The following is an 11,200-nucleotide window of genomic DNA, read 5'->3' as shown; positions in this document are numbered from 1 at the left end:
ATCATTTATTGAAGCTTTTGACCTTATACTAACATCTGTGTTCCTGTGATTGTTATAACTTCTGATGAATCTTCTATTTACAGGTGTTAGGATAATGATATAATTTTTCATTGCAAGTGTAACCATGATCATTTTTATACATATTGCAACTTGTTGCTCATTGTAGAGTTGTGCTCAAGTTAAATAGTGGCAGTTAATTAAACGAGATTTATTAAAATATTAAATACCTGAGTCAGAACGTTACACGCGGATCACCTTAAGAGTCTGGGAAACTTTGTAGCTGCCTAACTTTTTTGAATGTTCTAGCTCTGTTGATTTGACACATTGGCATGTGTCAAAAAAGGGGGGGGAAGGTTGAGCTTTAACATCAAACCAGGATTATTTGAACATTTTATAACTTCATTTGTGTCTTTAATAATTTAGGAATGGTAAAGCTTAAGCTAATAGCGGTCCGAGAAGACGGACCTTTTAGAGAATCAGTGAAAAAGCATAAACTATCACTTTCATGTTTAATCATTACTCATTGAAATGAACTGAATAGCGTTTAGAAGATTTGTTAATTTTTTGTCTTTTGTTAAAAAGAGGGGTTTCAATAATTTTCAGACACACCTTGCAAATGTGCTTATAACGAGTTGGCACTCGGCCTTTTGAAGGTCAGAAGCTTCGTTCGGCGTGACTGTCCGGACTGATAAAGTGTAAGAAATGCCTTGAGTGCGGAGGGCTAAATGCAAACATGCTTACACACACATAAGATATGATTAGAATAAGTCCCTGGGACATTCTGAATGTTTTAGACCAATTCTGAATCACTAGAAGGTCAGTAGATAATAACATTAGATTATTGGGGTTAGGAAGAGAGGTGTTTTGGTTTTCTGTCTCTTACAGAGAAAGGAACAGACACCAGACGAGGTCACAGAGATGCGAGGATCCTCCGTAGCAGAGTCAGACACAGTGACTGCCGAGACATCAACTGGGTCCAAGGGTCATGGCGTTTGGGCTCCAGCTAGTCACCACAAAAGGATGGATCCCATAAACACAGCAATAACCATGAAGGGGTTGGCGGAAATCCGGGAACACCAGACCAACGAAGTTCGAGAGGCTTTTGGGCAAAAAGGGGACACCTTCCTGTTCCTTTTTCTGGAGAATACACAGATCGTTGTTTGAAATCGGAGCAGAATAATCCCCTGATCTGTGTTACGACTGAAGGGTTGTCTAACCCCTAAGGTTGAAGAATTAAGAGCAGAGGATCACCCAACTGGACGACACTGGTAGCTGCAGCAATAAAATAAAGGTTAAGAGCTCTTCGGACAGAGGTTCTAGTCTACGTCTGAATGGTATAAGGGAACACCAAATAAAGCTGTGGGAGAACAGGGGAGTGTCATCTGGACCTGCTATCCTTGTAGTAATAGTTTGTCTTGCACCTGACTTGCGCAAACACAGAGGTCATCTTACATATGGTTTGCCCCTCAGGGGGACAAAGGACCTCAGGAGTGAGAAGAGATGAACCCGGCCACACTGGGCTACAGGGTGTTTGTGAGGTCATTATTCTAATGACCTCATCAGGGGGAATTGTAAAATTATGATATTATTTTATGCCATGTTATACCCCTAATTAAAGATTGTGAATTATTATGTAGTTTTAGTTTGCATTATTCTCCTGAATTAGAAGAAGCTGATAACTATTGCATTAGTTAAACTGATTTGCATTACATTAAATTGCTGACTTGTTGTGAATGAATGATATTGTTTTATGATGCATTATATTGCTGAGTTATAAGAAATACTGTTCGCAGAAGGTTATTGTCTAATTTGTCTGAGTAGAAGAGAACAGAGTGTGCTGGAGTTTTCTGCCCCATTTCAGCAGGAGCAGATAAACAGGGAGCCAAGGTCGTAGCTTAGGCGCTGTGTGAGAGAGAGAGCATGTGAATGTTTAGGCTTTGTATGATAAGGTGGAGGCACCAGAGGTTATAAAAGTTTGAGCAATGCTCCACCATTTTGAGATTTTGAGGCTGTCTGCATCAGTGTCCATCTCCCACGTGTGTGATCATTAAATCATCGTTTGACTCAACCCGGCCAGACCAGTGTTGTTATTGTGGTTTTTTCTCTTGTCTCCATCCCCAATATTTTGAACCTTAACAGTTCAAACAAAAATTTAATTCATCAACTATTGTAACAAATGTATTTCAGCCCGTCTACACTTGTCAGTCAACATATCGTAAGGAATTCAATATATAGTGTCTTTGGTAGGTTGGGCTATGGGACGATCATAAATAAGTGCGTCATAACGAAAGCAACGGGATGTAAAGCAGGTCTGAGTGTTTAACAGGTTTACAGGTGCGGTTTTTTTTATTGACATAAGCCTGTATATCTGGTAGTTTCCAGTAGAGGGCTCTGTCGCGTAGTTATCGACAAGCTGCACTTCCAGCTCGGACCGGATTTTGTGGCTCACATGTGCCAGAATGTTCTCAGTGAAGGTTAAAGCAAAACACCGGACTCTGACGAAGTTAACATATTGCAGTATTTGGAAGGCGTAGTGAGGTACATGTTTTAAGCTGTACTTGATTATTTAGATGATATTTCATTGTATTCTCTAGTTTTTGGATTTATGTTTAAGTTTATATTAATAAGACGCATCTAGGATATGTATTTTCTGTTTTCTGTTTCGTTTTCACGGTGTATCTGGTGAAAACGAAACAGATAAGTCAGACTTCATTAGCCGTGTCTTGGCCCAAACTCTGCTTCAGGTCACAAAATCAAGACTTCAGCATTACTGAGAGTTACAAACTGTCTAAATTCTTTCATCTCTACTAAAATGATCGGTGTTGCTACTATACCAGGTGTAACAATTAAGTTTAACATCCAGGGACCAATGAAAATGAATTTACTATATTTAACGGCGTTAGCAGGACGTTAGCTCGCTAGTTTCCACCAAAACATGACATACCATGTTCTGACTGAGAGATTTTTTAAACTAATTAAAACGTACAGCTCTGCTACCACTTCCAACATAAATGAAGAGAGAAAACTAAACAGGAGTCACTTTTGTAGTTATACTGAAGTTGGACTAACTGGTATATAATGATGCTCTATGTGTGACAGCCACACAGCTATGTTAGCATAATATAAACATAGTGAAGCTGGAGGATGAACGCTATCTATTTTCCACTCCACAAAAGTTAACATGAGTATTCCCGATGGTTGGGGACAAATGCAATCGTATGGCAGGATGCACTTTAATGTTTCAGTCTATGGAATAGCTATTATATATATTTTGGTAATCGCACCAGGTCTGAAGGGGCTCTAGCGTAGACAGTTAATAATAAACAAACTTAATAATAAGTTTGTTAATAATTATTGACTTGGGTAAACATACACAGAGAAAGACAGTTATACAGGATTAGATCCGGTGTTTCAGAGTAACTGGTGAGGATGAAACTGATGAGTATTAGGAGCTGATTTTGCTTTGTTAAGAAAGGAAACAAAACCTTTGTGAAAATTTTCTCTTCCGAATAATTTTCTTTGTTTTCCTTTTTGATCATGACATGGCAGTGTGCTGTTTCATTTTCTCTTTAAAATGAACAAAGGAGTGCATTATATAAACTACAAATATGTAATGGATTACATGTCGCTTTTAAGTTGTGTTTGGGACTTTATTAGATGCCCTACATGTTCCTATACCGTTGTGCCAGCTAATGGACTAGGAAGTAAATTAAGCCTCTCGAGTGTTTAGTGATGTTCCACTAAGTGCCCATATATAGATATCACAGTTACTCTGACTGAGCACACAGGAGATCTTAAGTGCTGTCAAACAACATTACACGGTAACTTAAAGAGACAAACGGTCAGTGAAAGTGAGAGTCTGGGGATCCATCATCTGGAACACGGAGAGTGGAATATGTAAATAAATCTGACCAGTTAAGATAAAAAAACAATTAATCTGTATCACCAGCTAATCTAATGAGGTGAAGTTTGAAATTCAGATTCTGTTAGTCACTGAAAATAACAGACTCAGACATTTATAACCATGAAAGTGTTGGATCGCCTGTAAAGTCAACACAGACATGTCTGCTGGAACCGGTTCACTCTGCTTCACTTTCCTGTTTGTTGTGTTTGTCTGTGCAGGTGAGTTTATTTAATTTGGTTTGTTATCATGCGTGAAGGAGACACGAGGCTGGGTGGACACTTAACATCTGTAATCCAGCTGTGACAGAGACAAAGAAGTGTAATGTGTGTGTCAGTGTGATGTGTTGTAGTGTCAGGAGTCAGGATGCAGCTACAAAGCTTCTTGTTCAGTGTATACAAACAGCTGTAGCTCCATAAAGGCAGCATGCAGAGACTCACAGTGTCTTATAATGAGAGGCTGCTTTCTCTCACACATTATGTTCACTTATTATCAGCACATGTTGTTGTTCTGTGGAAGCTAACATCTTGTAGTTTCTGACACTTTGCATGTTTAGCATGAGGCTAAAATTCCCCCTCAGTGGGTCACTGGTGACCTGCTGGATGTTCAGAGGTTCATTAAATCCAACATGACTAAAAACTCAAATGTCAAAGGAAATAAACAAAATATTTAAAGTCAATCATTCTGATCACAATTGTACTTTGACCTTTAACCTCTCTGCTCTGTGTTGTTTCCTCTTTCAGACCCAAAGATCATCAGAGCTGAGTCTGGACAGGACGTCACTCTGACATGTCGAGCTCCAAACAACACAGTTACAGTTTTAAACTGGACAAGATCTGACCTGAAGCCAGAATATGTGCTTTTGTACCAGCATGGTCCCTCTGATTCAACACACCAGCATCCATCTTTTAAGAACCGGGTGGTACTGCAGCACAGACAGATGAAGGATGGAGATGTGTCTTTGAATCTGAAGGATGTGAGGATCAATGACACTGGAACATACGAGTGTCATGTCCTCAATGAAAGAACCGTCTCATTGAAGATCATCAGTATCGTCTACTTGAGTGTTCCTCCATGTGAGTGAGTAGAGTTGAGTGTGTGATCAGAGGTAAATGGCCTGTATTTGTATAGCGCTTTACTAGTCTCTAAGGACCCCAAAACGCTTTACACAACCAGTCATCCACCCATTCACACACTGGTGATGGCAGCTACATTGTAGCCACAGCCACCCTGGGGCGCACTGACAGAGGCGAGGCTGCCAGACACTGGCGCCACCGGCCCTCTGACCACCACCAGTAGGCAACGGGTGACATGTCTTGCCCAAGGACACAACGACCGAGACTGTCGGAGCCGGGGCTCGAACTGGCAACCTTGCGATTACAAGGCGAACTCCCAACTGTTGAGCCACGATCGCCCCAGAGGTGAAGCTGCTTCCTGGTTGTTGATGTGTGTTTGTTGTATGGATGAGCTGGTGGATGTCAGAGGTAGACAGATGTTTCTCCAGCTGTTGTCTTTGTGGCTGGTAGTCTAGAGTTGTAGAGCAGCATTGTTTGGTTAGAGCAGAAACAAAGACATTTATGAATCCGTCTCTTCTTCTCTTGCTCTCTAACTCGTCTGTAAACATGAAACTTAGATTACACAGGAAACACGTGATCTCACCCAAAGAACAGTCACCGTCCTGCTTTGAAACAACCAGAACAAAACAAAAGCACGTTTGCACTATTCCAGCACGGCTGGAGCACACACTGGCTGATGTGACAATTCATGGATATAATTTCCAATCTTTCTTTAGCTCCCACCACATCTTTAACAACCATGTGGGGTCAGGGGTCATGTTTGGCTTGAGACTTTTGAAAAGTAAATCATCAGTATCTCTGTGACCAGCTGTGATAAACTGCTGATAAATTAACACATTAATCTTTGTGCTTTAAACGTACCTGCCAGAGCAAATACATAACAGCCATAATACACAGTTTGTCTGTGTAACAACTGTAAAAAACTATTGTAAGGAGCTGGACTTCTTCAAGTTTGTTTAAAACGTTTAATCCGAGAAGCTTCTTCAGTTCTAAGAGCAACTGGTGGATCTCCCAGATTTTTAAGCCCTATGGGAGTGTCCCCCAGGAGGGTCATGGAGCACCTGTTGATCCCACCATTCTGATGGACATAGAAGAGCCACCTCCACAGGACAAGACTCAGCAGTCCATCTGCATCTAAAGGTCAAAGGTCACTCTTTCGAGGATGCCAATGTTCACATTTTGGACAGAGAGGACAGATGGTTTGAAAGAGGAGTGAAAGAAGCATCTATGTCCACTGTGAGCGACCATCTTTGAACAGAGGCGGTGGTTTACGACACCAACTCTCTGCCATCTATAATCCAGTTTTTAGATCCCTTCTATTGCACCCGATCCTTTTATTCCCTTTACTGAACAGAGACAACACGACTCAGTTGGTCAAAACTCTTAAATCATTCTTTTATTCATTTCTGGAAATGGAGATATGCTCAGGGCTAAAGCCTCCGCAAATCTGAAGCTTTACAAGCCAAAACATGTATGTAGTTTCGATAAAAACAACTCCTTCTGGGCTGACTAGTGTGTGTGTGTTACTTAGTTCCACTTTTTCTGTCTGGTTTCCTGTTCTTATTATATTGCCTCTGCAGCTCTGCACTTCCTGTATTTTTAAACTTCCACTAACTTAAGCCTCTGTTGCTAAGGCCTGTCACGCTCTGACCTAGTTCTCGCTCACATCTGGCCTTGCTTTATAGAGGCTTTTATTATTAAAATACATAAAATAAGCACTAAGAATATATGTTTATTAGGGGTGCAACGATATTCGTATCGATATTGAACCGTTCGATACAGTGCTTTCGGTTCGGTACGCATATGTATCGAACAATACAACATTTGTAATTTATTTTATCAACTCTCCTTCTGACGATGCTGTCTGTGTTGAGCGCTCAGTGAATCTGTGTTCGACTACTCCGCCTAGGCTGCACTGTCGAGCGCAGATCCACTGAGCGCTCAACACAGACAGCATCGTCAGAAGGAAGAGCTCAGGGCAAGCTAGCGAGACAGAAGTTAAGCTCTACTTGCAACAGGCAAATTGAACCTCCCCCACCCTCATTCAGATCTGGCGTTTGGAATTATTTTGGTTTTAATGTGACGTATGACCCTGAAGGTAAGCGAGTCATGGACTAAAGTAAAACAGTATGTTGGATGTGCCACGCAATGCTCAATTACATGGGTGGGAGCTAGTGTGTTAGCGCAGTTAGCTCGTTAACGGAGATTTGCCGTGTTGTGGCGTTAAGGTCATTTTAACGAGGTTAATCTGAAAGCACTCGTGGGAACACAACGAATATGACTGCACATTTACGCCGACATCATCCTAGTGCAAAGACAAAAACAACAAGCATGCTACAAACTTTACCCGAGTCATTTAGACAGCCGTTAGCACATGATTCTCCTTATGGGGACCTGATATGTTTAATATGCTGCTGAGAATATAGCCCAGAAGAAGCGGATAGTATAGCTTTTATTTTGGAAAGAGCCATTTCTCTGTAATAAACTCTCTTTTCCAAAGATGAGTGATTCCTCAATCAGATACAGGGCTTGCAATATCGCTAACCCGACGTCCCGGTGCTAGAGATTTTTCCAGTCGGGCTACCAAAATCTATCTCTGCCCTGCCCGTCGGGCTATTGTAGGAAAAATCTATGTCAATGCTTTTGCATTCTTTCAGAAATGTAGCTGGGTAATTATGTCATTGGCATCGGTGAGCCACTGTCAATATGTGACATATTGAAGTCGCGTTTGAATTTGCGCTTGTTTTTTTGCTTTCACTTTGCAATCGTGCGAACTGTGTATAGAGAGCGACAGCACTGATCTGTGAGTGTTGATAATTTGTGCACCAATTCCTCTGACATCGTCTTATCAATCGTTAGCTTACTATGCAAACATGACAAGTGAAATCTCCCGCAGCTTAAACATGTGAGAGGTTGATCGCGCAGAGAATCGCTGAGCTTATGTGAGTGCGTGTGTAAAAGCGGCAGGATTTATATTTTAGTTCTGCTGAGCCAAATAAGACAGGTCAGGGTGAAGAAGTGACAGCCAAAGAAAAGCTTACCACAAAACGGAGAAGTTATGACAAATCAGACTATAAGGCAAAAAGAAAGTGCAGCTTTATGGTTTCATGGACAAAAGAATTTCTGTGGCTGCAATATGACGAGCTAAATAACCAGGGGTGCACATAAGTGGTCCACAGGTGCGCATTCGCTGTCAAAATAAAAAACACGCACAAGGGTTAGGGTTAAATTTAAAAACTGTACTTTTGAGTTAAAATATATATTTATAATTTTAATAAATGACAAATTAAAAAGGCATGAACATTTTTTTTGTATCGAAAAAATATCGAACCGTGACACCAAAGTATCGAACCGAACCGTGAATTTTGTGTATCGTTGCACCCCTAATGTTTATTCCGTAACACTTCCCAGACGCCTTAACACCCACTCACAACCTGGGCCACCTGACCTCAGGAAATCACATGATAGGGTGGGCCAGGTTTCACAATGAGCTCACCAGAAACCCTGGCTGATTGTGACCTGATGAAAGATTTTTAATTTTGCTTAGTTGTAGCTTCATTTAAAGGAAGAAGAGGTTGTGAATTGGAGCCAACACAGGAAGAGAGATTGAAGCCATATGTGTAAAGGAATGTGGTGACATCCGGTTTTAAACAGACAGGCTGGCGCTCTCTTTCTCTCCTTTTATGGAATGTCTGCATTTCTATACATACCAAGTTATCTCCTGTTTCAGCTGGCAAGCGAACAGTTTCTCCTTTTAAGGAAAATTATCAGTTCCATACATGCCACTCCTACTGCTGTGGAAACTTGCTTTAAGTATAAAGAAAGGACATTTTGGATGCCCTGGGCGGTCTTTCCTCTCTGTCTCATTTCTGTCCTGCACACGTTGCTGCAGGATGGATCGAGTGATGAGGGGGGATCGTCCATGTGTGCACATGTAAAAGATATCTTGAGTCTGAGTTCCTTTGCCTTCCACAATTTCTCCTCACATGACCCACACCTGTTTTCACACCTTGGCTCATGTGATTAGGTAGAGGATCATCAGAGGGTCCATGTCCCTCTTGGGGGGGAAACTCCCACAGAGCTTGAATCTGAATCACAGGTTCCGATGTTTCAGCCTCATAATAAACAAACACAGGTTCAGAGAGTCGAGGATTTGACCTTCCAAAAGTCTCAGACATGTTTTAACGAACTCTCAGTCTGCAAATTATAAAGAACAGCTGGATCAGTTTTAGTCATATTTAGTCAGATCATCCGTTTCCTTTGTTAAATTAAGAAAAATCCACCAGTATTTTCTCACTTTATACATATTGTGAATAGTTTGTATTAATCTGTTGTCCTGAACTAGAAGAGGAAATGGATTCTGTTCTGTTCTTCACTCATCACCTACCTGACAGCTGACACCTCACACCTGTTTCTCACCTGCAGGTCAGACAGGAGGAGACAGAAATGAACTGTGAGTCAGACGATCTAAGGACAGACACCAATGAACTTTCCTGAACATCCAGCAGACATCTCTGATGATCATCATGCTCACACTCAGACCAACAGTGTGTGTCTGTGCTGTCTGTCAGTGACTCTGAACTACAGTTTATTCATCTTCAGGCTGTTCATGAGATTTACTGACACAAAGTCAAACTGTGTTACAAACATACATGAATTTTTGTGAGCTCTAATGTCAGGATCAGTGAGTGTTTTTGTGTTGGTTTAGGTTAGGCAAATTAATTCTTTTATGTTGGTGTGATTGTTTATTAGCTTCATGTGACTTTTTCCTCCTTAAGTACAGCCCACTGGAAAACACTTTGTATAAAAAAATCTTCTCTTTGCCTGACATTTTTTTAGTTTGTAAATCCATCTCATCAGACTTAAGAGGTTTTACAAACTGTTATAGGGGTGTCCAAATTCATGGGCTGCATCCTCTTGAGGCTGCATTTGTAGGCTGATTATGTCACAGCGACGTGCTGAAGGCTGTCCAAATTCGTAGACTTCTCCGAATGCAGCTGACAAATCTCTTCTCCTTTTCCCCGAATTTGAAGGATGGGTCGGGTGTGTCCTTCGTGGCCCACCATATCCCAGAATTCATAGCGCGGCCCAGCCAATTCCAGTTTTCAACAATGTTGGTGGCTACTAAGTTTTTAATATTACTCTTATTACTCTTTCTGGGTCACAAAATAAACTTTTAACATATTTTCAGGCGAGAATGTAGCTGTGGAAAGTTCAAATATCTGCTCGGTTTATCAAGATATCACATATTTGCAAATGTTTGAATGTGTGGTTCATACAGAACTTGGTCAGTGACACTCACATAAACACATGAGTACATTACATTAACACATGAAAGAACAACAGTGTGGCATTAATCATTACAGCAGTAAGGTGTGTACTTACCTGACGGTGTGAAGCCTCCACCTACATGACTGAAGTGCTCCACCCTGCTCGACTTTTTTACTCCTCTCTCTGTGGTCTTCTTTAAACAGCCTCTTGGTGTTTTCTGTGTTGTTTGGTTCATGTGTCCACTGTGCCTTTATGAACACTGTTATATCTCTGCAAAGCAAAGGGCATTTTTTTAAAGACAATGATAATGAGGGAATTCTTTCTGTGAATGAATGAAATATGAGCAGAATGTAAGGGCAAATAAAGCGCCTTGAGGTGACTTGTGTTGTGATTTGGTGATATATGAATAAAATTGAATTGAATTGAATTGAATAAAGATTTACACATATACCTGTTGAATGCGTTTTTTTCATTGTTTTTGTCCCTGCAATCACAGACAAACCTCTATTTTTGAAGTGCCTTTGAACAACTAATATAGAATAGAATTCAACTTTATTGTCATTGCACATGCACAGGTACAGGGCAACGAAATGCAGTTTGCATCCATCCAGAAGTGCTTTAGTGATATAGATATATTACAATATATATTAGCAATAATATAGATATGTAAGTATATTACAGAAATGGGTCTATTATGTTATAATGTACACGGTATGAAGTATGTTGTGAATATTCTATAACTAAGTATGTACAGGCTGTAGTGAGTACAAGCTATGTACAGGCTATGAACAGGATATAAATATGAAAAACTATACAGAATATGAAATAAAGAACTTTACAGGAATCTGAGATATACAGCTATACAGAAATGGGAACTATGCAAGTTGTAAACAGTTGTAGGGTTAAAAATTATCGTATGTACAGAATGATTATTTACACAGAGCTATACAGT

The 11,200-nt window shown here is 40.5% G+C and overlaps 1 long non-coding RNA gene across 1 annotated transcript; it reads left to right on the top strand.

Moving 5' to 3' along the window:
• Positions 1-2,456: 2,456 nt before the first annotated feature.
• On the top strand, positions 2,457-10,683 carry LOC145425834 (uncharacterized). Its single transcript, XR_013906594.1, has 3 exons — positions 2,457-2,538; positions 4,645-4,977; positions 9,403-10,683. It is a non-coding gene; the product is annotated as an uncharacterized LOC145425834 (long non-coding RNA).
• The last annotated feature ends 517 nt before the right edge of the window (positions 10,684-11,200 follow it).

This window comes from Astatotilapia calliptera, chromosome 3 (assembly GCF_964374335.1).
Source record: "Astatotilapia calliptera chromosome 3, fAstCal68.1, whole genome shotgun sequence".
Taxonomy (NCBI): domain Eukaryota; kingdom Metazoa; phylum Chordata; class Actinopteri; order Cichliformes; family Cichlidae; genus Astatotilapia; species Astatotilapia calliptera.
The sequence above is the reverse complement of the archived record's forward strand: the minus strand, read 5'-3'. Positions and strand labels throughout refer to the sequence as shown.